This window comes from Triturus cristatus, chromosome 9 (genome assembly GCF_964204655.1).
Source record: "Triturus cristatus chromosome 9, aTriCri1.1, whole genome shotgun sequence".
Classification (NCBI taxonomy): Eukaryota; Metazoa; Chordata; class Amphibia; order Caudata; family Salamandridae; genus Triturus; species Triturus cristatus.
The window spans coordinates 929,886,157-929,913,305 of record NC_140592.1 but is presented as its reverse complement, the minus strand read 5'-3'; the positions used below and the strand labels follow the sequence as shown (position 1 = coordinate 929,913,305).

Genomic DNA, 27,149 nt, shown 5'->3' with positions numbered 1-27,149 from the left:
GGCCGATATTGCAATTTGTACGCCGCGGCGCCAACAGCATCGCGACAAATTGATACGACTTGAGGCCCAGTTACTTGACTTGGAACGTACGAGTAGGGGCTCTGAGGGAGGCTTTGCGCGCAGACACTTGGTGAATGTACAGCAGACATACGCCAGAGAACTCCTCGATGAAGCCTGTTTGTACTGGCTTGCCACCCGTAGCCGGATATATCAGTGGGGACACAAGCCTAGTGCTTTGCTGCATCGTCTATGTCAACAGACGCTGCGCCCTCAGACGCTCCCATGTATACGTGGCCCTGACGAGAATGCTCTTACGGACCAGTCTGCTATCGTTGATTGTTTTGCCACTCATTTCACGGATCTATATGCCCCCCACGAGGTCCTGCCCGCGGCACTCGTCCAGAAATGTATAGATGACTTTCCACCTCAGGCCCTGTCCGATGAGGTGCGAGACACGCTAGATGTTCCTGTGTCGCTAGAGGAACTGCTGACGGCACTGCTCAGTATGCGAGTGGGTAAGGCGCCAGGCCTGAGTGGTTTTCCCTGCAAATGTTTTCAGAAAACCCATCTGCAACTCCTAAAACCGTACTTAGCAGCTCCTGAGGCTTCTGCAGAGAGCGGTAGTATTCCTCTTGACTGGCGGCATGCAGAAATTGTTGTGTTCTTGAAGCCTGGACGCCCCCCGGAACAATTCTCGTCCTACTGCCCGATCTCTTTACTCAATGTGGAGGCAAGCTCTTGGCCATGGTGATTGCCAATCAGTTGGTCCCACATATCACAGAACTGGTTCATCCAGACCAGGCAGGCTTTATGCCGGGTCGTGCCACGCGGCACAATATCAGACACGCACACAATGCTATAGCCGCGGTAGCCAGACTGGGGTGCCCCGACGCGCTCCTACTAGCGGACATGAATAAAGCCTTTGACTCCCTTAGCTGGACCTATCTCTTTGCCTTGCTTAGCCATCTAAATATTGGCTCCCGGCTACTGAATCTTATTCACCTACTATATACAGATATAACCGCCTTGGTTAGGGTGGCTGACTCGGCTTGCAGGCACTTTCCTATTGGGCGGGAGACGCGCCAGGGCTGTCCACTCTCCCCTTATCTTTTAGCTCTCACCATGGAGCCACTGGCGACCTGGATTCGAGTGGACGCCCAGATGTGTGGTTTTGAATGGGCACCGAGAATTTCCAATCGCATAGCGCTGTATGCGGATGATGTTTTATTTTTTCTCACGGATCATTACCGGGCTGGCCCATGCCTCCTTCGCATTATGCAAATATTTGGCAAGACCTCAGGCTTGTACATGAATCGGGGGAAATCGTTTCTGTGGCTGCTGCAGGCGGGTACCGGCTGGGCGGCTGGTCGCAGGAAGTAGTTATGGTTCCAGATGGCTTCAAATACTTAGGTGTCTTCCTCTCGGCATCCCAGTCTGTGGCGTGGGACAAAAACCTTGCCCCCCTGTGGGTACAGGTAGGCGACCAGGCGCGTGTATGGTCTCATATGCCCTTGTCTCTTTTTGTCTTTTTGGCAGATCAGCTATTTTTAAAATGGTTTCCCTACCCCGCCTTCTTTATCAGTTACAGACTCACCCCTACCCGATCAAGCAGACATGGTTCTGTCAACTGAACGCTATTCTCGCCCATTTTCTTTGGGGGGGAGGTGCATCGCGAATTGTGCTGAGGACCTGCTTCCAATCTACCTATTCCAGTGGAGTGGCTTCTACGAACGTTCATGCGTACTACCAGGCATTGCACCTTCTAGTCCTTAACGAATAGTGGTATGGGGATCGTGGGGACCCGGCGTATACCGTAGAACGCTAGCTGCTGGGAGATACTGCCTTACATATGGCGCTCTATTCGGTGACGCTATTGAAAGAACTACCGCCTGCCACCGTCATCATCTTCAAGATCTGGAAGTCTGCGCTCCGCCAGATGGGTTGGTGGGGGAGGCTCATCAGAGAAACACCACTATGAAATAATGGGCAACTACCAGAGATGGCACGACTGCCTGGCTTTCAGGGCTGGGGGGCCATTGGAATAGACACGGTGGGGGTGGTTATGCGTGGCTGTACCCTCAAGTCCTTCCTTGATATGCAAACAGATTATGATATGCCCCGCACACAATTCTACCGATACTTACAATTCAGACATGCTTTTACCCCTTATATATCCCGCCTTAGGGAGTTGCCTGAGTTTAACCCTGTTGAGGCTAAAATCTTTCTGGGGAGTTGGGAGACCATAAGATCACCAAAATATACCGTACGATTATCAACAATACACCTACCACCCTACATAAAACCAGAGAGGCATGGCAACAAGATTTGGGCCCCTTAGAGGAAGATGACTGGGTGGAAGCTCTGGAGTCCCTGCATAGTGCGGTTATCGCGGCCCTCATACATCTTATCCAGTTTAAATATCTCCATAGAGCTTACTACACAAGACACAGGTTGTGGCGTGCTGGGCTAATTGTCTCTACATTGCCTAAACTGTGGGTCACTGGAGGGTACCTTCTTACATACTGTGTGGTCCTGCCCTACCCTGTCGAGGTTCTGAAGGGGGGTACTCACATGCCTGTCTGAAGTATTGGGGTGGAATGTTTCCACTTCCCAGAAGCTGGCCATGCTCCATATTACAGAGGACCTGGGTGGCAACAGGTACAAGCGCCACCTTTTATTTTTAGCCTACATGCCTGTCTGAAGTATTGGGGTGGGATGTTTCCACCTCCCAGAAGCTGGCCATGCTCCATATTACAGAGGCCCTGGGTGGCAACAGGTACAAGCGCCACCTTTTATTTTTAGGCCTTACATTGGCAAAGAGAGACATTGCCCGAGCCTGGAAGGAGGAATCCCCGCCTTTGCTTGGGGTATGGAAAAAGGGTTTGGACTTCTGTATGGGCCTGGAAATCCCTGTCTTTGAATCGAGGGGGTGCCCTAGGAAACATTATAAGATCTGGAAGAGGTGGGCCGACTATAGAGGTCTATATCTAGAACCTCCTCCCCCGCCTGATATCGGGACCTATTGCTGTGAATCCAGCGCACTGGACTATGTGTTGTATACCTGCTAGATGTGATTCCGGATGGCATGGACTCTCCATATATATGTGCCAATTCTTTTTGTCTGGCAGAAGCGGCGTGGCGCAGTTCTTTGTTCTTTTGTTATTATTTTTCTTTGTAACTAATTCTTTATGTGGCCATTGTCATGCTCATACTGAAAATGTTGATATTCATTTTTGCTATCACCTACGTGTATTGTGGGTGTTGTGTGAGGCATTCCTTTTGCATTGGCTGTCAACAATAACATTTAGTTGTGAAAAAAAATATTTTTTTAGTTCACATGTGTTTCTATTGTCATGTCAAAAATATATTTTTATTACCTGAAAACCCTGTTGAAAAGTCTTCTGTTCATGTGAAGCTATGGTTTTAATTGCAGAAATTTGCCAGTGACAGTAAGCTGTCACAATAAAGCCAATCCTCTGCTATGCACTACCCTTGCACTCGTAATTTCATCAATGCCTTTTATAAACAATTTTTCCACTGTAAAAATAAGGTTAAGAAACTTCAACAAAGATTTTTTCAGTGACTTTTTTTATAGTTATATACTTAGGCCCGTTGCCAAAGGAAGTAAGCAAAGGGAAGTAAGCAATGTATTTGTGTCATAGCTACGCATATTGGTATGTCAACGCAGGTTGCAGGCTTTGGGCCTGTCCCAGCGACTCTGACTGTGGGACCAGTTGTTTACAATCAGCACGGCACTAGGTGTTATGCTCGCTCTGCACACCTAGGCCAGCCCTGCGCCCTCCGCTGTAGAGCCGCAACTGGCAGTGGGTGGCCTTCGGCTGCGCACAGTTTCAGAAACTGCCTTCGAACAGGCCCTGCACTCAGTGTGAACGACCTTCAGCTGGGCAGTTCCCTACTGTGAACAGGGCACCAGGTAGCTGCTACCTGGATCCAGTGGTTGAAATGGAAAAATAGAAGTGTACGCACCCTGTAACAGAGTACCTCTTGTTTCTGAGAAGTGCTGGTACTCTCTAATTAAACGTATTACATCTGTACTCTACCTCTCAAAATAAAAAAGTGCTAGTACTCAGTACTGGACAGACCCAGCCCATTTAAAGCACTGCCTGGATCTGAAGGTGGACTAGGACTGCTCACAACTGCCCAATGTATACATGTCTTGCTTTGTTTTGTTTCTTAACAAATATCGCCTCTGCACTTCTGCACATTGGGGGAGACATAAACAACCCTCATTTGTGGAGACTCGTTCTGCACTTTTCCCAGGGTTTCTTTTTCCTATTCAGGTGTTCACAAATGTGCTGTATTCCTGTATTGATGCTCAGAGGGAAGCAGAGTGCCCACTGCATAATATGTGAAGTTTTACTTTCCTATTTTAAATTTCTAAGCCGGATGTCAAGCCCCTGTGGTCTTAACCATTAATATTAGCTGGGGACATTAATCATCATTTCTGCATGGGGACATTAATGCTTTTCAGATGTGCCACTGCGCCTTAAAACAACAATATCACTTTTGTGTGGTCCAGGGCCAACATTCAAGGATTTTATCTTTATTTGGTCTGGCTTGACAGCGCAGCTGCGCCAGACAATTATGTGAGAACTGTGAGAAAGTGCCATCTTTCTTGCATGGTGTGCCCCCACTTTTTGCTAAATTGCTGAATGTACTTCGATTGATTGTACCCTGGGTTCCTGCCAATCAGGTGCCCAGGGCCTATGTTCCTTCCTTAAACCACACAAACTCCAAATTGGCAAACCCTAGCCACATGTCAGCCCCTAGTAAATGGTACCCTAGGTACCCAGGGCCTTGTGGCCAGGGAAGGCCTCTAAGGGCTGCAGCACTCATTGTGCCACCCTCAGAGGCCCTGTACCCTTACACACACACTGCCCGTCTGGGTGCAGGACAAAACAAAGAGTCGACATGGCACACATCACTGTGTACCATGCCCATCACCTACACTACCAAGGCATGTCAGCCACCCCTCTAGCTGGGTGCATTACGCCTATGGTGTGGGCACAGGAGCAGGAGCCCTGTGCCCCTACAGAACCCGGGTCCATTCCTGGGCACTGTAAGTGCAGTGCTGTCATTTAAGAGTACATGGTGCTGAGAGCTTGTCAAACACGAGCTCCACAGCACCATATTGGCAACACTGAAGCCTGGGAAGTTTGGTATCAAACTTCTCAGCACATTGAACCCACACTGATGCCAGTGTAGGATTTAATGTACTAAGCACCCCAGAGGGCATCTTAGAGATGCCCCCTTACAGCTAACTTACAATCCACGTCTGCTCTGAGGCTGCCCAGGCTGCCACACAGCAGACAAGTTGCTGGACCCCTGGGTGGGAGAGCCCCTGCTCTCCCGGGCCTGCAACAATGCACATCCTGGGTGAGGTGAGAAATCTCCTCCCCCAGGATGAGCAAAGGGAAGCTTCAAAGGCAGGCCGCCATTTGGAGTTTCCCCAGGCCACTGCAACCCCCCACTCTGGCGGGAAGCTTGGCCGGAAACCCCATACAAGGACAGGGGATGTGCCAGCCTGCCCACCCCACCCCTCAGGTGGGGGAGGCGAGGTGAAGCACATCTCCGGGCTCTCGCCATCTTGAAGATGGGAGGCCCTACCCTATCAGGACTAGGCTACTGCCCCCCTCCCACAGGAGAGAGGCAGGATAGGGGGTGTACCCACCCCAGGACAAGGACCCATTGGTCCCTGGCCTTCACCTACCTGTACCGCCCCTAAATCTAGTATTTAGGGGCACCCTGAACCTTCCTTCCACAGATTCCAGATAGAAAACTACAAGAAGAGCAAGAAGAACAAGGACCTGCCCTGCAGCTGCTAAAAAGAGAAGAAGACACCAACTGCTTTGGCCCCAGCCCTACCGGCCTGTCGACTCTCGAACCTGCACCAGCGCGGCATCTCTCGTGGCCAGCAACCTCACCAACCCCGGAGGACCTGGCTACCCTTTTGGCTCTAAGCCCCTGGGACTCCCATGAGTAGAGGCTCTACTCAAGAAACCTATTTTTAACCCCTGGCAGCAGCCCGGAACCGCGGACCCAACACACACTGCACCAGCCAAGCCTGGCCAGTGCCGGAGTGGACAAAGACCCTGAGGACGACCCCACGGCGACTGTGACCCCGAGTCCGGCACCCAAGGACCCCCCTCGACATCCCGGAAGAAGCCTGCAGCCTCAGAACCGAGTGCCACCCCAACCGCGATCAACCAGAGGGTAAGATTCCCGACGTCAAAAGGCACCCCTGCACCCGGCGCCCTGCGGCCCCCTGTGCCCAATCCCGGGGTACCCACCTAACCTACAACTACCCAACTTACCTCTCGAAGTGGTGGTGGCACCTGAAACATCCTCGTCCCCGAGCCTGCAGCCTTTTTCCAAACCGGAACATTCCCATTGATTTCCATTGAGCGCCCGAAGGCTCAAAAGCACCCTGCACCCAGCCGCCCGAGTGGCCCTGGCAGTGCACTCTCTACACTAACCTACTTCCCCACTTGCCCTGAGTAAGTGACCAGGAGCCCAGCTCCCACAGCCGCGTGGCTTGCTAGACAGCAGCCACCAACCAAGGCCCCCCTATCCCTCATAGGATAACATTGGGCCTAACTCTCTCTGCACCCGGCCGTCCTGAAACCGCTGAGGGTGAACCAACTGAACCTACCTGACACTGGGGGACCCCTGAGTCCATGCCCGGAATTTCAACTCTGCCAGTCGAGTACTTACCCTTAAACCGCTAACTTCATTTTCCTCATAGGGTAACATTGACTGGCTTTTTCTTCAAAAATCTTCTAAGTGTGAACTTTTCAAAACTGCAAAAATTCACCAAAAATCAGCCAAGTGACAAAAACAAATTTACTCACCTGCTCCTAGGTGAACTCCCAGTGCTGGATCTTGGTGCCCAGCCCTGACCCTGAAAAGTGTTCACAACTATACTTACCTCTAACTCATTTTTCTCCCATAGGAAACCATTGTCTGCTTTTCTGTGAAATTTCTTCTAAGTGTCTATTTTTGCAAATTTGAAATATTCTTTTAAAATCGTACCATTTCTGCAAACAAAATTACTTACCTGTTTTTGATAAGGACCCCAGTCCTGGGTCTAGGTACCCAGTCCTGGATTACTAAAGTAACGAAAAAGTACTCTACCTGCAATTTGAATTTCTTACCATAGAGATCCATTGAATGTTTTCTCTGAAATATTTTCTAAGTGCTAACTTTTGAAATAGCTAAATATTATTTAAAAATCATTACAGTTATTAAGTCGACTTTCATCACTTGATTCTGAATACTGACCCAAGGCTGGATCTAGGAGCCAGACCTGGAATTCCAAAAGTAATCTGAAAAGTAATTTATTACAAATAACCTGAATTTACCATTGAGCTCAATGCATTGTTATGTTTAGGAAATAGGATTGTTTATTGCAACCAACTGTGACTGTTTACACAAATGTATTGCTTAAGACAAAAGTATTTATATTCAACCTCTCATTCTGAGAAAGTATATTTTTACCCCTTTGTGGTTCTAAAAATAAAACAAGCATATATTTTATATATACAAACCATTGGCCTAGAGTTCAGTTATTGAGTGTGTGAAACCATTTGCTGACTGAGTGTGTACAATAAATGCTTTACACTGTCCTCTGGTACTGCCTTACTGCTCGACCAAGCTACCACTTTTGAGAGTAAGGTCATACCTAACTTTGACCTCTATCAGCCTCTGGGGGACTGTGGACTCTGTACACCCTGTACCTATTAGGGAACAGTATATACAGAGCCACTTTCTCACAAGAACCACAAGGAAGAGGGGATTTGGCTCCGCCCACACGTTGGGTGCCAGGAGTTCATGTTTTGATTGAGCAGAAGTTGTGTGCTTCCACAAAAAGTGCTTGCCCATCACACAGCTGTGATCATTTTGTTTATTTATCCAGCTGCCTGAGCTTGACCTTTAAGGGGCGCACACATGCCACTGTAATGCTATTAAAGTGTCTCAGAGAACTAGATAATGAATGGTGCTTTTCCCTGCAGCAGCACAGATAGGAGGAGGCAGTAATTAACGTACATGGAGTTTTAGGTCTAGCTTGAGAATGCATTCTTAAGCCTGACCTATTGGCATTGCTAATGCTTGTTTTGAAGTAGCTCTCTCCTTGTCTCTCGCTTCTACCCTCCTAGTTAGGCCCTGTTTAGGGCCAGAATCCTTTCCCTTCTCATATCTGTTCCTGTGATCCACCCTCTTTCAATTTCCTGTCATATTCCTTATTTAGTTACATCTTTCCAGATGATTAGTCGACAACCCTTACACCATCAACCCTAGCTACACAGACTCCTCTGGGTTGCACAACATTGCACATGAGTGAGGTCCCCAGAGGATAGAACACTGTGGACTGCATAATTACCTGTTTCTGCGAGTTGCTCGTCCGCGTCTCCATGAACTAGTTCTGTAATGCAGGTTCCTATGGGTTGCTGCTCCTGTGCCCCTTTAACTGGTTGTGTTGCCACTATTCAGTTCCCCCACCCGTAAATAGATCTTAAATAACGTTTTTTCAAACTATTTTTAATTGCCATTCCAGATCAAAAAAAACACAAACTACACAAAATTTGAAATATAGCTAAGATTTCAAAATTTGGCTAAGCACAGATCTGTTTGCTCGTGAATAGATTTTGAGAGAGTTTAAGGCTGGTAAACAGTGCTCAAATGAGCCTTATTTATGTCATGATACTTATTTCTCATGTTGTCGTCTTGGTCAGATGCCAAAGGGTCATTTCCTCTCAGCTCCACTTGAAATGGGATTTCCTGTGATGTCGTCACTGCAACAAAGATCATGAGATGTCATCCCTGGTGATATCATAATTATGCTAATTAGTTATTGTGCAATTTGAAAGTTCTGCCTCTGTTTGGTCAATGTTGGTAAGTGTGAGTTAGCATTCTAGCAGTCGCCTCACTTCATGCACATTTGGATACACAGATGCAGAGGCACACAAGAGGCTGTATTAGAAAATATTCGCTCTGGTGCAAATACAAGTGCAAAACAATTTGGATTAGTGCATAAACCATAGGCTTTCTAAAAGAAAAGAAAATGGATTTTGCATAATGTTTGCAACTCCTAATAAAATAGAACAAATGATTTTGTTAAAAAAAAGTCTCAACTTTCGCATTTGAAAGGGTAAGAAAATGTATTTTATCGACTTAATATTAAGTAAAAGCAGCAAAAATAAAGCAAATTCAGTTGGTTACATGTTTGCCCTGCCGCAGATCCCACTTTCTCCTTTCCCTATAAAACATGCAGCAGGAATGGTGCAACTGGATGTGTCCTGGATTTCTGAAATATGTCTTCAGGTGTAGCAACCACAGGGCAATAAACAGGACATCCTCCATGCTTGGACTGGAGTCCAGAATGGATCAACGCTGTACGTCTGTCACTGAGTATGCGCTTGTGAGGATACCCTCGTTCCAGGGAGAGCCCCCACAAATAAACACATAGATCCTCTGTGAGCACCCAGCCATTTGGAATGTCAATCGTGGTTGCCATGTATCGTGACGTTATTTCCATGTCCAGGTTCTTCTGTTCGGTCTGAGGTCTGCTCCTTGAGTGATGCCTCTGTTTTTGCACCCCTGACGGCTGTTCTTCAACCACAGGGGATTTCCATGTCTGTTTGCATCAGGGGCTTCCCTTCCCCTGGCCTGTTTTCTGTGGGGGGCAGTGCTGGATCTGCTGTCATCTCATTAGTGACTGCAAGGGAGTCTCAGTTGGCTCCGACTCCGGATCTTGTTTTCATTGGGGCTCGGATGCGGTCGGATCTGGGTATTATGTCATTTCCTGCCTCGAGGGGTTCGAGATTCGGTCTCATCTGTGGTTTGTTGTCGGATTCTGTTCGGGCGGTGTCTCTCCGGTTGACGTTGCCGGTGATCTCGCAGCCATAACGTTCTTGGTGCCCCATGGCCCGGTGGCCCCTCTCTAGCCTCCATGTGGTTCATTCTGAGGCTCTGGTGGGTACACGTATGGTAGTTGTCCTGCCTTCTGCCTCTGTCCGTGAGTTCCGAAGGGGACTGGGCTGGTCGCTGCTGACTTCCTACATCCTGAGGGGATTTTTTTTGTTCCCTCTGGACCCGTTGATACTCACTGCGGTTACCAGCTGGTGTGGTTGGGGGCCTGGTCAGGAGCTCTCCGGGTCAGAGGCCTGTAGGATGTCTTCTGGAGTGCCCGTTCTTCCGACTGGTGGCTATTGGAGGTGTTTCGGCTGGTCCTCTTTCACTTTTCCCCTCCACTGTGGGGCTGGGTCTTCTTCTTTTAGCTGGCCCACGCACCTGCCTTGTCCTCTGTCAGTCGGCAGGGTGGGAGGAGTGCTCTGTCTTTGTCTGCTGTTGCGGATCGGTTGTTCTGATGGGCTCATTCTCCTGAGGGTCTCTCTGGGCCATTTTCTTTAGGGAGGTCTTACCTCTCCGACTGGTCGCCTGAGCAATGAGGTTTCCTCCTTCTCAGGACTTCTGTGTTCCTCCCTTTGTGTTGTCAGGGTGTGTCGGTAATGAGGTCGCCCTCCAGTAATTCAGATTATGTGCCACAGCAATGCTCTTCTTCCCTGGTTGTTTTCCAGGGGATCGGAGATGGCGGTGGATGCCCTGTCATGTCCTTCGCATTTGGTCCTGTTGTGGTGTTCCTTCCATTGCAATTGTTTCTGCTTTGGGTACAGAAGGAGAGGGCTCTGGTTGTACTGGTATCTTCTGGTTTACTCATCTGATGAAGGCTGTGGTGAGGTTGGAGTAGCCCCCCTCCCTCCCCCTGCCTGTCGATTCCATGTCTCCAGGTTCAGTCATTGGCGTGACTCCGGCTGTGAGATTGGAGATTGGACAGGAAGGTTTTCATGTCACAGGGTCTCTCAGCTTCTGTGTCTTTTTCAGTGCTGGCGTCTGGTCTGTTGTCACCTCGGGCTTCCTATGCTCCGTGTTAGATGTCGTTTCAGGCCTGGTGTGATCGGACCAGTTTGATTTCTCATTCCAATTCTCTTCCTCCGGTGTTGGGATTCCTCTTGGATGTTTTCAGTTGGGTCTTGGCCCTTGCATTCTTCAGGGTTAGTGGGACCCTTTGTCCGCGTTCATATTCCCTTGGGGTGGTTTGGTGGACAACCTGGGTCTTGTCTCCAGGAACTTTGTGGCTTTTTTTCTTCTGTACGTCTGGTCCCGCAGGTGGTGTGTCCTTCCTGGGTTCTGCAGTTGATGTTGCGGACTCCAGTTTTCTCTATTTGTGCCCTTGTCTTCTGAGGGGTTAGGTCAACTTGGGGCCTGTCTGCAATCCTGGCTGGGGTGCAGAGTGCTTCTTTGCAGGTTTTCTGGGGACTGCCACTTGGGCAGTTTATTCTCCTTTATGTCTCGTTGTCGTGGGGTCCAGGGTCCAGTGGTTCTAGATTTGTTGGGTTCCTCAATGCTGGTTTTCGTGTTGTGCACAAGCTTAAGCCAGTGGCTTAAGCTTGTTTGCATTTTTTGTGCAGTTGTCCCAGCCCGCTTATTGGCTTAGGTAAATCTCACTGAGGGAGTCATCTGGGCAAGAAGGAGGAAGGGGTAATGCAGTGATTACTTACTGGTAATAGCATTGCTCTGAGTTCTTCTCTCGCCGTGATGGCTCAGGCCCTGTGGTCCCATGTGGGAAAGTGTTGTGATTGGAGGCAATGGGGCCTCACTGAGTGAGTCATTACGGCGAGAGAAGGACTCAGAATAATCCCATTACACGCAAATAAATGCAGTATTCCTGTTACAGGTGCAGTATCAAGTCACTTAAATGTATGAGGGTGTCTAATGGCTGGTTTGGGGTCGGAAGTGTCAGAAACCAGGATTTGGTGTTTCTGTTTTGCAGTGAATTAGCTAATCATCCATCTTCATGCAGGTCGTGAGAGGAATAATTCATAAGGAATGAAGTCTTTAGGAGTACTCAGTAAGGAGCTATAAAGCAGAAGAGAACATGCTACAATTTTCATCATGACCACTAGAGGGCAATATGACATTGTGATTTACCTTTTTTTTTAAACTATGTTCGTTCTCCACGAGTTTATTTATCGATGTAATGCAATGTAAGCACACACGGGAGTGTAGCGTACCCAAAAGGGAATTTATAATTCAGCGGTAGACCGAACAGCCAGACGCATTTAGCAGAGATAGAGACGAATATTTCTTGTTACAGTAAATAACGTTAAAAACTTTCTGAAATAAATTAAAAGCTCTAAGAGGCCCAGTATTTATTGTGTTCCTCTTGTGTTCTTGCACACATTGAAGCGAGAATAAGAAGTTTGATTTATACATCCTGTAACAAATATTTATAAACCAACACACTAATGTAGGCATACAGAGGATTTATGAAACAACCCAGAAAATATCATATGGGGGTACATAAGTAAAGGTGTAGCTTTAACCGTCCGTCTTGGACAAAGCGCCTCACGCTCTTACCGTCTGCCTCAAGTAGACGTAAGCGAGCCAAAGCTGTCTCCTCTGCAGATCACTGACACGGCTCCATGACACAGACACATAAGCAGTGAATGCATTTTCCATGTCATCATTCCTGAAAATTAAAAATATATATATATATTCGTTCAGAGAAGAGTTTGTGATCAGAATTGGTCACATTGCTTACCTAATTCTCTTGAGCTGATGCAGACTTGTGCAAGCCAATAGAACAAAGCATTTCAGAACTCAACAATATGACATGATTTTGCCAAAACATGCATAACTCGTGAGGTGAACATAGCAAACACAACAAGATGTTGGACGGAGTGCTAAAACCTTTCAACCACTCACCCCCAGTCAAAACATCTGGGTTTAATCCATCGTTCTTCTGCACACTTTGCCATCCCATTTTTGGACCTAGCCATATGGAAATCAGTCTTGACCCTGTTTCTCATGGGAACAGTCCAGCACTAACTGCCAGGCCAGGTCCTCCCTGGACCGGAAACAAGCCTCTTCAGCCACGCTAGCTTGAATCTAGGGACACACCGAAAGCTAGGGACCCACGTCTGGGCATACCCTTAGCTACTTGTGAGGTGAACAGTTGTTACGTAACATGATGGTATTAATGTTATCAGCCTCAGAAAGATGAAGGCTGAGCTGCTAGCCTGTGTGACCATCAGATTATGTGCAGTTGTCTACATTAACACTCTAACCTATTTTAACCTGATGATGAAAAAGTTATTTAAAGATTTATTTTTTTGTGTATCATTAACAATGTGTAATAAGCATTTTCATGCACCATTTTGCATGTAAAGACTGATATGGTGTGATAGCCTTTCAAACCAATTTCCTATGATGTGTAGAAGTACGTTTAATAATGTGTTTTACTTATGCCACATTTTTTGTTTAAGACTCCACCTTGGACAAAATGGATGCCATCTCTGTCACTCATTCATGCTCCCCTTCAGACACCCTCTCCCCACAGGCTCTGCAGCACACAGTCAAGATGAGGTCATATTAGTTTATTTTCATAGGTGTATTGTTTTGCTCATAATGCACTTTCCATGGTGTGGATGGACATTTTTGCTTGTAACCACATCTTCCATTTCTACACAGGACCTATTCTCTGGAAAAGGTCTATTGTCTATTGTCAATGTTTCATATTTTGTTCAATCATATACGGATGACATTAGCATCGGGGGTGCTAAATAATTATAAGGAAATGGGCTAGTGCTTAAGTGCTACAACAATATCTTATTTATTTTCTAAGTGTTCTGATTAGCAGAAGAAATTATACATTTGCTCACAGCACGATGAATCTACAGAACTGTTAATATGAAATAGTTATGTATAAAAATGTCTAGAAGACTTTGCAATGTTATGATGGATGCTACCTAATTTCTTTTTGATTTTGCTGCTCATTTTGGACTTAAAAATAATTTCTGATTTTTGCCTGCTCTGTATACCTCTGTGTCTGAGAGACTTTATGGCATTGACTTAGTACCACTTAGTTTGAATTTTTGTAATAAAACTCTTTAGCTTTTCATTGATCTAGAACTCAATTATTGAGTGGACCCCATTACTTAATGAATTGTATTGCTCTGCTATTTGATGTCTGAGGACGTGTCTTAACCCGGGCACATTGCCTCATGAAATTAAGGTTTAACACCGTCTCTGATCCAGTAAATGTGGGATGTTTGATTTAAGTACATTTTTAAGGTGTCTACATTTTGAGGTACCAATTTGTTTCTGCAAAGTTTGGTAGCAGAGGATGGCTGCATGTTAAAGAGCACCTCCTTTTGCTGTAAAACACCTCTAGATTTCCTTCCTTTGCACAGTCTGTAATGACAGTGGATTTCCCGATCTGAGGATTTTTCTGAGAAATCTGACTTGTAGTGCTGTTCCTGACCAATTTGGAGTGCCAGTATGATTTGGCGGAATGAGTTTGATGACTGAGAGTGATTCTAGTGTTTTTGTGGCATGTTGCTGAACTTTGTATGTGAGATGGATTATTATGCTATATGTGACGTGTTTGGCTATGGAATGCTGCTTTTGGGTTGAATTAGTGGTTTGATCACTGTTGTTCTGATGCATCATTCTTATTTGTGATTTTATTTAAAGGTTTGGTTGTATTATTGATTGATTTGGTTATCGGATTTTTCTATATCCAAGATCTCAAGATATTGTGGTTATCCGTCTGCATAAGGTAGAGTGTAGTGCAAAGCACTGCATGAAAACAGATAGGGGTTTCTGAATTTAAGTTTTCTTTTTCAGGGTTGCGTGTCTAATTTAGGTTGGTGTCTTTTGTTCCTAGGTGCACAGGAGTAATTGCATTAGCCAGGGTAGATTGCTACTGGAGGGGGTGTGTCTAGTGTGAACGGGGTTGATTATTAGAGCGTTTTCTGTAGCTGCTCATGTTTTGTTTGCCAGATTAGTCTTACTTTAACTTGATTATTCCTTTCTATTTACGTGAGCAGACAAGGTTTATTCTGTTATTTTTGAGTAGCTTCATTGAAAAAAGGATTTAGCAATTGTTTTCCTCATTTACAGAGAGGTTGAGATGTGAGTGGTTAGCTGGGATTGGTGAGACATCACCACAAACCACAATGGCACGCCGCCTTTGGTTGGCTGCTAACAGAGCTGCATTGTGATAGATTGATCTTTGACAGAGCCATGCTGGAGTTGGTAGTTGTTCACGAGGTTGTTTTGTGTGATTTTCAGATCGTTTGAGCAGAAATAATAGGTGCTGTGTTAAAAAATAAGATTCAGGATTTTGCTGTTGAGGTAACGTCTCCATACAAAATGATTAAGGTCATTAGGTTTTACGCGTGTACCTGAACGGCATGAATATACTGCTTCAGATAAAAACGTACAATTTCCTTTAGAAGGTACTTTAAACATTAGAAAGCAGGACTATCTGAGACAAACTATGAATGACTGAAAGCCGTTACCTAGACCTACACCGTTAGAGGCACTGCACAAATGGGATCGAAGGGCCACAGAGAAAGAGAGAAAGAAATTGACAAAGCAAGTGAGGGGCTCAGTTATAGCTGGAAAATAAATGGGATTGACAGGGGAAATGTTGGAGGGAAGGTAAGAGATAGGGAGTGAAAGGTTTTCCAGCAATAGTCAAGAGACAGATGACAAAAGGAAATCAAATGAGGGAGAAAAACAGAATCAGGATTCAGATGAGGAAGATAATTTTCTAAATGATCTTTTGAATTCCAGGCCTCTCCCATATACTGACAGGGTACTGGGACAAGGAACTGTCTCACTCTTAGTGGAGTGCCAGATATGGGTGCAGCAGAATATAGGACAGAGGATCTGACAGACACTTCAAGCCGCAGATTATTTACTGTAGAATGTTCCCCCAACGTCAACTGGATCCAGAAACTTTTTTGCAGTACCTCTGCATGCCAGTAGGTGGCGTTGATCGGCTCTGCATCAGCGTCCATGCCGGATGTGACATGCGCAGTGCCTTTATAAGCACCACCCCAGCGTGCTGGCATCAGTTCTTTTCTTTACATTCTATCAGTGCAAATTCAAAGAGAACTACCTCAGTCCAATTTCTGGATTATTTTCTCGATGTTTTGTCGACCCTTTCAGGGTTTTTCACTTCCAATATGCTTAGGGATGTCCCATAAAAAACGTATCGGGTTTAAATCCTATGGTTCCTGTCATAGACAGATGTGTGTGACATAACCCCATGTTGGGCCACGACTTCAAGGCCTGTACGGAATGTCACGCCATAAATCCAAAGGCAGTTCGGGAGCATTCCCTTAAGCTCCTGGTCACCCAGCGGCAATCAACCCCATGACGCCCAAGGTCCCAGTCATCAGAACATCCCAGGCCTGTTTGTGGAGCCGTTCCTGGTACTTGTCATCACGCTCAATGTCGTCGTTGAGTAAGTACCACAAAAAAATCTAAAAAAATGTAAGAAATCGAAATGCTCTTCGACTTTACTGCACTGGTCCAAGTCTCTGGACAAAGTGTGGGAACAACACCACCATTCTACGCCTCGTTCTGATACGTCAGCTGCAGAGTGTGAGCCTGGGTCCGCTCCGGCCTCCTTCCCGAAGTGACTGATGCCCAATTAAAAGATTTTTATGAGGCCACACACCTCATATTTGGGTGGGCCGACCCCTCTGGAGTAACTAAGGGCCCCACTGGATTTGCAGATTCCTCCAGTGGATTCCCGCTGGTAGGTCAACTCTGGTCGTCCGAACGTGACCGTCTTCAGAGCCCGTTCTGGTGATGTTATTCCTGGCATCGCCAACGCCTCATGGTGATGCTGACCCCATTGTAATAGTTGAATCAGATACTGGCTTTTTGGGGGATGTCCCTTATGGACATGCCCTTTAATGGCACCTGCCTCTTTGGCGACAAGGCAGATTCGGCACTCAAATGATTTAGGGAAAGCAGGGCCACTGCCCAATCGTTAGGACTCTCCACAACCCCATGCCAGCCCCACTCTGCCTTTTGCCCCTTCCATGGCAACGGTAGGGAGTACCAACCATGTCCATGCCCACCCAGGCACCAAGACCAGTACTGTTGTGGCGCGGATGCATTTCGCATAACCCCATAAGACCCAAGGCCTGAGGTCTGCCCAGTTCATCTCTTCCCCGGCAACCACAGCCTCTAAACCCCTTTAGTTTGCCTATCACAACTATGGGCAACCAGTTTTTGGCAGGATCAAGCACCACCTGCCCCATTGTCAGTCCATAAGATTGGACAAATGGATGCTCCAAATTATTCAGAGGGGTTTCACCCTTCCATTCACCAAAACCCTTCTGCCCATGTCACCATTCTCAGATTGGCTGACGGAGGACCACCGCTCCATCAGGAAGTGAGGACTCTTTTGGCCAAAAGGGGCCATGAAGCGAGAGCTAGCATCAGAAGTAGGCCATGGTTGCTATTCCTGCTACCTTCTGGTGCCCAAAAAGGATGGAGGCCTCTGCCCTGTGGAGGTCAGCTGTCCCAGACTTACCCTACAATGACTTTTGGCTGCTGAAGGCAGGCTTACCCCAGGCAATCATCACCCACCTCCAGACTATAGTGGACCTCTTGCATTTACTGGAGGTTCACTAACAACATGCAAAAGTCACACCTGACTCCCTCTTAGACACTCCCTTTCATTGAAGCCATTCTGGAAACAGTGCAATTTTGGGCCTGTCCTCTGGAACGGTAGGTCCGAGATGTTTGGGCTGGGACTCCAATGTTTCAGCCTCTATCCTGGAATTCAGTGAGACTAACTCAGGTTGCTGGGCCTCATGGCCTCCTGCTTCCTGCTGATAACACATAACAGATGCCAGCTGGCATATGCGGCTCTGCAGTGGGACCTAAAGTCCGAGTGAGGGCAGCATCAGGGCAGTCTCTCCGACCTAGTCCAGACATCAAAAGGAAACTGCAAAACATCTGCAGTGGTATCTGACGAACTGCCAATTGGTCAACAGCAGATTCTTCTCCTTGTTCCACCCCCCCCGATCTGACTGTGGTGACAGATGAGTCACTCTTGGATAAGGAGCAGACAGCTGGGAGAGGTGAAAATCAGAGGACTCTGGTCTGCAGCAGAGTCTCAACTCCACATCAACCTGTTGGAGTTGAGAGCAATTCACCTGGCATTGAAAGCCTTTCTTCCTTCTATCAAGGGATGGCTAGTTCAGGTGTTCACAGACAACAAAACTGCCATGTGCTGGTGTAACAAGCAGGGCAGGACGTGTCGTGGACTCTGTACCAAGAGACCCTGCATCTCTGGACATTGGCAGAATGTCAGAACATATTCCTGTGTGTTATTAGAGACAACGGTCCCTATCAAGGAAATTATGCAATCAGTGCAGGGGAACCAATGTCTCGTCCATAGTGTTCTTCCCGCGTTGCTCAGAATCGAGCAAAGTCGAGGGGAATTTCTAAAAAAGAAGGGGGGGAAACGGTGAGGCGCGGGTCGGCGAGTGGGCAAGTGAGCTTACCTTGTGCAACTGTGGTGAAGCTGATCCGGGGGTGCAGGAACACTGTGTGCGTATGCCAGTGCATGGACTAAATCCGAAAGTGGCTAACACTGGTGCGCATGCGTGCACCGAGTGAACACTAGAGCAGCTAGTGGCAAGGTTATGGAAATCGGTAGGCGCCATGATAGGTGTAGTGCATCGGGGGAAATACGGTGGGAGATGGTTGGGTAAAGGGGAGAAGGGGAGAAGGGGACAGCAGATCGAATTTAGTCAGATCATACACTATGAATAGTGCGCAGCATGCCATAATATGTCAGAGTAAAGAATTGAGTATCCAACAAACATGAATTATGTTGGTAGATTGTGGCAACATTATACAAGCAATGAAAATCTTCAGGCCTCCTGTACGCCTTCCCGCAGATACCACTTCTGTCCAGAGTTCCGGAGAAGATCAGTAACAACCGGGCTCAAGTCATTTATGTGGCTTTGGAATGGGCACAGAAAGTATGGTATCCTGAACTCCTGTGCATGAACATTGATCCTCAGATCAGGCTGCTCTTTTGGAAGGATCTCCTATCACAGCAATAGGGCAGGTTCTGCACCTGAACTTTTGTACGCTCTGCATTTATGCATGGAGATTGAGCTGTGGCAATGGACAGTCTTTGACCATCCTCCAGACGTCTGCGATGTTATTCAGCCAGCTAGTATACACCTGCCATTGGGACAAGTTTGTGGCTTGGTGTACTTCCCAAAATCTTGATCCTCTGGCTGCACCTTTGTCGGAGGTGTTGTTATTTGTTCTGTCATTAGCCGGCACGAAAGTTGCCATATCGACTTCTTTGTGGTCGCTGGATCAGGCCTACCTGTTCAAGTCACCTGTTGGGACTTGTTTTCGAAAAGGACTGAAACACATGCGTCCTCCACAATCCATCACCATGCCCAACTGGGACCTGAACTTAGTCTTGGCATTTTTTGATGTGCTAGCTCATTGAGCCCATGCATACCTGCCCTCTGCGTCTCTTAACCATCAAAACAGTCTTTCTAATGGTCATTTAATCGGGCAGGAGGGTTAGTGGATTGCAAGCGCTCTCTGTACACCCTTCATACACAACTTGTTTCCAGACAAGCTAGCTTTGAGAACACTTGTCTGGTTGCTGCCAAGCAACACCCTTTCACATCAGCTAGACCATCACATTGCCGACCTTCTTTGCTCCACCTCACCTTCCCAAAGAGGAGGAGAGACCCTGTCACCTAGACCCAAAAAATGTGTTGTCATTCTACATAGATCGTACCAAACACTGGGTAGATGATCAACTCTTCATTGGGTTCGCCAGAGTAAAGAAAGGAAAAGCTGTGCAGAAACTGACCATTTCCAGATGCATTGTTCTCTACATTAATATCTGCTAAGCACGGCCCAAAAAGCAACCACTTGAGGGCTTGTGTGCTCATTCCACGAGAGGCAAGGCTGCGACTACTGCGCAAGCTGGTGGAGTGTCCATCCTGGGCATCAGTCAGGCTGCGACATCTTCTTTGCACATGTTTGCCAAGAACTACTGCCTGGACAGTGAGGTCTGTTGTGCGATCAGTCCTCCAAGACTTCCTGGTCTGAGTCTGTTCATAGACCCACCTCCAGGTAGGTACTGCTTGGGTAGCTATTTTAAGGTAAGGAATCTTGGGATAGAAGTCTCTATCAGATTAACAAGTTACCTTCAGTAACTCCTTATCTCTTAGAAACTCTACCTAGTTGTAGATTCCTTACTGGCCCTCTCATCCTTCCTGTCATTTTCAGTATCAATTTTTGAATCATCAATTCGTTCTTTCATAAGTTTCCATGTTTAAGCATTTAAATCATCACCCCAATGCCAAGGAGATGGAGACAGCTTATAGTTTTTTTAAACCCACAATGACATTAGATACTGCTTATGCTCATAGGAACAACCTGATATGTTCCTTGACAGATGTTGAGAATAAATGTTTAGAGCTAATCGAACACAGAAGAAGAGCAATGGATGGTAGATCGAAATCAGAAAAGGACCAAAAGTATAGAAACAAGTGGGCTAAAGAAGAAGTACAGCATCAAGAAACAGGAACTATGGCAGCACTGACAATAGATTAGAAACATAAAGGGAAATTATGTGTACTTAGAGATAAATACATAATTCACACTAAAAGTAAGGGAAAAAGTGATTGCGATTACACCTTTGAGTATGGGGGCAATTGGCCAGTCTTCATGGGAGGTCAAGATCTTGTTATTCCTAGAGTTTATTATGTTTGTGGGGAACATGCTTATTTTACATTATCCCAGTATGGTTCATATTATTTAGGAGTAGTTTTCCCAAAGATTTATCATGTAGAACAGTTAGATGATCCTATGTAGAGTTAACATACTAGAAGTAAACAAGGTGGTTGTGGCACTGAAATAGTTGGAGACATATTTGGTGCATTGAATCCTTCTGTAGGAGTAGTTCTTAATGATTTCAAGATTAGAATATTATCCACTATAGTTGAAACGTTATCCAATAGTACTGCAAGGTCATTGTTAGCTGAGGACACTGAAATGATAGCTGTAATGTCACGGTCCCTCGGAGGCCTCTCAGGATCGGTTCGTTGCTCAATTGGGATCCACCTATTGACAACCTTAATTTCCGAGTTGCTATAAAAGCACGGACATTAAAGGGGCTCAATCGGGGGAAGGAAAGGAAGGGAACAGCGGGGAGGGAGACCTGTGGAGAGAAACGATAATTAAGACACTATGAGCGTGGCACCAATACAGTTTATCTCACGCCTTCCTTGTGGCAACATATGTGTATCTACCTGTAAGGAAAAAGAACTCTTTTGTGGCAGCTACAACAAGAAGGACGATCGATTGTGTCGTCATCAGACCTTCTAAGGGCTACCTGGTTTTTGTCTGTCACTCGTATCACATACAAGTAATACTCAGAGGAGGAACTGTGAACAAATAAACATATACACGTAAACAAGCTCTTCACCGTTCCGTTGTTGAAACACTCCTTTACAAGGCATACCTTACTCACCATAAAACGTGTGACTGGGCCTCACAAGGGAAGAAGGGATTACGCTCTATCCTCAGCACCTCTCAAATCTCCCCTGCTAAGACGAAACAATACACACATAAAACACTTATGTTGGTGGATTACTGAAGTCATTGGTCATGCATCTCATCTTAATCACCAATACCTATTCAAAGTACCCGTGGAGTTTAGTGTAGATATACCACCTGGTAGGGAAATACCAGTCCCAGCATTCAATGTCCCAAAACAAGAGAGATCGCTTTCGTAGCAAAAGATGTGCAGAAGTTTCTATGGTCTCAATGATGCGATAGCAGCCGCTAGCGCTGGTGTCCTTAATAACAGAAGTGGACTCTAGGCGGTGTCACCGACACCCGTTTTCAAAGTACATGTGGTTTCTGCTCAGCGGTATTAGCCAATAGCGCTGTATCGTATAATAACAAGGAATGACTCTAGGCGGTGTCACCGACACCCTTACCCCCACCCGGGCGATCTGGAGCAGTGTCGCGAAGTTCCCTCGGCGTCCAACAGCAAGTCCGGAATAATCTGCCCGGTTCCTTCTGCCAGCTCCGGCTTACGTAGCCGGCCGGACCCGCGCTGCGTCACTTCCTGTGCGCGCGCGTAGCGAAGGAGGCCGGGAAGGGTAGTTCGGGATCTTAGGCCCTCCAAAACTCCTGCATCTCGCGGAGACGGACCACGGTCCTCTCCCAAAAGGCTTCTTGGTTCGTTAGCCATACGGAGTGTGCAGCGGGCGAGACTTGGCACATGACAGCACATCCCTCTCCCAACGACCGCTGACACGAGCCAGGTTTGTTGGGGTAGCGAGCATGAAAAGCTTTTATGCACCAGGGAGCATGCATTCCCGCTGTGGGTTCCCACGAATTCTCCTCCATGCCGTATCCTTTCCATGATACCAGATACCATAACTTGGACCCCCTACTTTTGGAATCCAGGATTGCTTGAACTTCATACTCCGGCTCGTGGTCAATCCATATGGGTGATGATCTTTTCTTTATGTGTAGGATGGTTTCAGTAATGACACATGAAAAACCGGATGTATCTTCATTGTTTTTGGGAGTGCTAACCGCATGGCCAAGGGCGATATCACTTTTTGTATTTTACAGGGACCAATAAATTTGGGATTGAACCCACTGTGTCTACGAAACCGAATGTTTTTTGTCAATAACCACACTGCATCTCCTACCTTGTAGACTGGGTTGGGTTGGCGGTGTTTATCAGCCATGATTTTGTAGATACCCTTTGCTTTTTCCAAGTTTCTATGGGTGTCTTTTAAGGTCTGTTGAATGTGTTTATTCTGGCCTGTACTTCCGGTACGTCCAGTGTGCTTGCGGGGTGGATCAAGGAGATAAAGCGGGGATGGTACCCGTAGTTGCTGTAAAAGGGCGTGAACTGTGTGGATTGATGTTTGGCGCTGTTATAGGCCAATTCTGCCAGGCATAAGAGGTCCACCCAAGCATCTGTGTTCTTCTCCACATAGCACCGTAAGTATTGCTTGAGGGTTTGACTCAGTCTCTCTGTCTGCCCGTCTGACTGAGGGTGAAAACTGGTGGTTTTTGATGTCTTCATATGTAGCGCCGTGCACCATGCTCTCCAAAATCTCGCAGTGAATTGAGGGCCCCTGTCGGAAACAATATTGGCCGGAAGTCCATGGAGCCTTATCACGTGAAACAATAGTAGTTTGGCTAATTGTCCAGATGTGGGTTCTTTTGCACAGGCTATGAAATGTCCCATCTTGGTGAGACTGTCCACCACGACCATGATGGCTGTACATCCCTGATCAGGTGGTAGACCCACAACGAAGTCTATTGAAATGGTTTCCCATGGTACCAACGGTGTTGGTAGGGGTTGTAACAGCCCTCTGGGTTTTCCATGGTCTGTTTTAGCTGTTACACATGTCTCACACCGGTGGATCATGTCTGTGGTGTCTTCCACCACCGTAGGCCACCAGAACTGGCGATAGATCCGATCGAGGGTTTTCCTGATACCATTATGTCCAGCACTGTGCGTGTTGTGACACCACTGTAGCACCTCCTTCCGTAAGGCTCGATTGGGTGCTAGCAATTGTTTGCCTTTCATCGGGAGACCCTTGATTACCTTCCACTGCGTGTGTTCTTGTAACCATTTCCTCCAGTATTGGTTCTTTATCCCTTGTGTTATTTTCTGGAGGAAGGTGTCGGTTTGCAGAGCCCCGATGACTTTTTGGGGGTCCAGAACTGAATGAAGTTGTTCTATCCGATTATTATCGGGGGTGTCTTTGCGGGACAAGGCATCCGCCTTCTTGTTTTCCGCCCCTGGTCGATACGTGACTAGGTAATGGAATTCTAAGAAAAAAAGCATCCAGCGTAATTGTCTAGGAGATAACATCCGAGTGGACCTCATAAATTGCAGGTTGCGGTGATCTGTATATACAGTCACCACGTGTTTGGCTCCCAACAGCTGATGTCTCCAATCGCTAAACGCTTCTTTTATGGCTAGTAGCTCCTTTTCAGCTATGGTACACCGGGTTTCTGCCAGATTTAGTTTACGCGACATGTAGGCAACCGGATGGAGTTGGCCCGCCGTCTTACGTCTCTGCGAGAGAATGGCACCCACAGCAACATCGTAGGCATCCGCCTCCACTATGTAAGGGCTCTCAGGATCAGGATCAACGCAGGGGCTGTGACAAAGGCATTCTTTAATCGCTGAACGGAAGTCTCGGCTTCTGTTGTCGAACTAAAAGGTTAGTTTTTTCTCAACAGTTTAGTAATGGGAGCCACCACAGTAGAAAAATGGTTGATAAATCTGCGATAAAAATTCGCAAATCCGAGGAAACATTGAATTTCTCTAACAGTGGTAGGTTGTGGCCAGTCTTTTACCGCTCTGATTTGTCTCTCGGACATGACCTGTCCGGAGGGCATCAGCATAACTTCTAAGAATTCCACTTTTTCCACATGGAACTCACACTTGCTGAGTTTACAGTATAGTTTATTCCGTCTTAGGGCTTCAAACACCAGACACACATGAGCCTTATGCTCATCTACTGAGGAGGAATATATTAGGATGTCATCTATGTATGCCACCACAAACCTGTCCAAAAACTCCCGCAGCACCTCGTTAACAAAGTATTGAAATGCAGCGGGGGCGTTGCACAGGCAGAAGGGCATCACCGTGTACTCATAGAGCCCGTATCTGGTACGGAAGGCTGTCTTCCACTCGTCCCCGTCCCGTACTCTTACCAAGTGATATGCTCCTTTTAAATCTAGGAGTATGTAGATGGTGGCTGATTTAACCTGTTCCAAAAGAACTGGTATCAAGGGCAGTGGATACCTGTTTTTAATCGTCACATTGTTCAATGCCCGAAAGTCTATGCAGACTCTCTTTTCTCCGTTGTCCTTCGGGATAAAAAAGAGCGGAGAGGCGGGCGGTGATCTTGAAGGGCGTATGAAACCGTTCTCAAAGTATTTGTCTAAATATTCCCTTATGTGAGTGTTTTCTGCTTCGGTTAATGCATATAATCTCCCACAAGGTATTACAGCTCCTGGCACTAAATCAATCCGGCAATCGTAATGCCTGTGTGGGGGGAGGGTATCTGCTAGTTTCTCACAGAAAACTTCTTGATATTCTAGATACCAAGAAGGCAGCTGTACATTTGTTTCTGCCACAGTCGCTACTTTATGTGCCTCCCCTGTACTGATTGCTGTCCTACACTTTTCACTATCACAATGTTCATTACACCATGGACCACCAAACTCCACCTTGTTGTTCCTCCAATCAATACACGGGTTATGTAATCTCAACCATGGAAGGCCGAGAATTACCCCGTATTGAGGGGCTTTAATAACATTGAAACACAACCATTCGGTATGCCCTTCCCCACAACTCATTAGTAAGCTATCCGTGTGGTACCTAATAGGGCCTGTACTCAAGGTCTTTCCATCCACAGCCAAAACCTCTTCGGGGCTGTCTTTGGCAATCAACCCTAGGCCTAACTGCCTGGTAGTCCCTTGGTCCATAAACATCCCCGTGGCTCCTGAATCGACCATGGCCTCACTCCTCTGCCATCCTATAGGAGTCTTGAGCTTAACTGTTAAAAACAAATGTTAAGAGGACAAGGCAAGTGCATTCATTGTAGAAGGTATGTGTAAACCACCCAAGGACTTCCCTTCTGTTTTCCTCGGGTGTATCAGTTTTCCTGTGGGCTCTCAGAGTACATCCCAGATACCCTTTTAACCCCTACGCTTGTTCGGGGTTTGGCCAAGCATTCCCTGACGAAATGCCCCTTTTTTCCGCAATACATGCAGAGGCCTGTTTTTCGCCTGATCTCTCTTTCGGCTCGGGTCAGTGGGGCTCGAACGGTACCTATGTCCATAGGTTCCACTACCGGTACAGCCCCCACACCTGGCGCCCTACCTTTCTCGAATCACATAGGCTGGTGCTCTACTCTCTTCCTATCCCCTCTGCGTTCCCCCATACGATAATCCAATTGTAGAGTGAGGTTGATAAGGTCTTTGCAAGTGGAGGGCTGAGGATCGATCTGGGCTAGCACGTCTTTCATGTCATCCTTCAGCCCTTGATAAAAGAGAGCAGCCCTCTTTTCCTTTGGCCATTGGGGTTCTGCTACCAAATGTTGGAAGGTGTTGAAGCACACCACCAATTCCTTGTTACCCTGCTTAAAGTCTAAAAGTTCTCTGTCCGCCGAGAAGGAAGCCGCCCTACGGTCGAACACTGTCTTGAATTCTTTCCGAAATGCTTCCCAATCGTACAAAAGTGGGTCGTCACGACGCACATAAGGTACAGCCCATTGGGCCGCATCTCCTGTCAGATACGAAATCATAAAGGCCACTCTAGCTTGATTTGTGGGAAAGGCCTTGGGTTTACAAGAGAAATGCAATAGCACCTGTGTCATGAAGACTTGTACTTTAGAAGCCTCCCCATAGAAACGTTCGGGGGCTGCCAAAGGAATGGGCGTGGGCATCTCCACTGTAAAAGGGGAGGGGACAGAGGAGGTTCCAAACTGAAAAGGGCTCCCACCCACCTCTACCTGACTGTGCGTCAAAGGGATTTCTCTGTAGTCTGTTAACTGTTTCCTGCAAAGCCGCGGTTTCAGCCCTAGAAGCCGCTATTTCCACCCTGGAATCTATGATCTCCTGTTGTAGTGCTCCTAACGTGACTAGTACGTCTTCCAAGGTGGCCATCGTAACAACGAACCGACCGGGAGAGGTATATTTAAGTAGGCAGATTATTCTGTCACGGTCCCTCGGAGGCCTCTCAGGATCGGTTTGTTGCTCAATTGGGATCCACCTATTGACAACCTTAATTTCCGAGTTGCTATAAAAGCACGGACATTAAAGGGGGTCAATCGGGGGAAGGAAAGGAAGGGAACAGCGGGGAGGGAGACCTGTGGAGAGAAACGATAATTAAGACACTATGAGCGTGGCACCAATACAGTTTATCTCACGCCTTCCTTGTGGCAACATATGTGTATCTACCTGTAAAGAAAAAGAACTCTTTTGTGGCAGCTACAACAAGAAGGACGATCGATTGTGTCATCATCAGACCTTCTAAGGGCTACCTGGTTTTTGTCTGTCACTCGTATCACATACAAGTAATACTCAGAGGAGGAACTGTGAACAAATAAACATATACACATAAACAAGCTCTTCACCGTTCCGTTGTTGAAACACTCCTTTACAAGGCATACCTTACCCACCATAAAACGTGTGACTGTGGGCCTCACAAG

At 46.9% G+C, this 27,149-nt stretch overlaps 1 long non-coding RNA gene across 1 annotated transcript; it reads right to left on the bottom strand.

The window, feature by feature from the left end:
* Positions 1-8,660: 8,660 nt before the first annotated feature.
* On the bottom strand, positions 8,661-21,476 carry LOC146799082 (uncharacterized). The gene is made up of 3 exons (XR_014968844.1): positions 21,416-21,476; positions 12,439-12,550; positions 8,661-8,813 (listed from the first exon to the last, which is right to left on the bottom strand). It is a non-coding gene; the product is annotated as an uncharacterized LOC146799082 (long non-coding RNA).
* Positions 21,477-27,149: the final 5,673 nt, after the last annotated feature.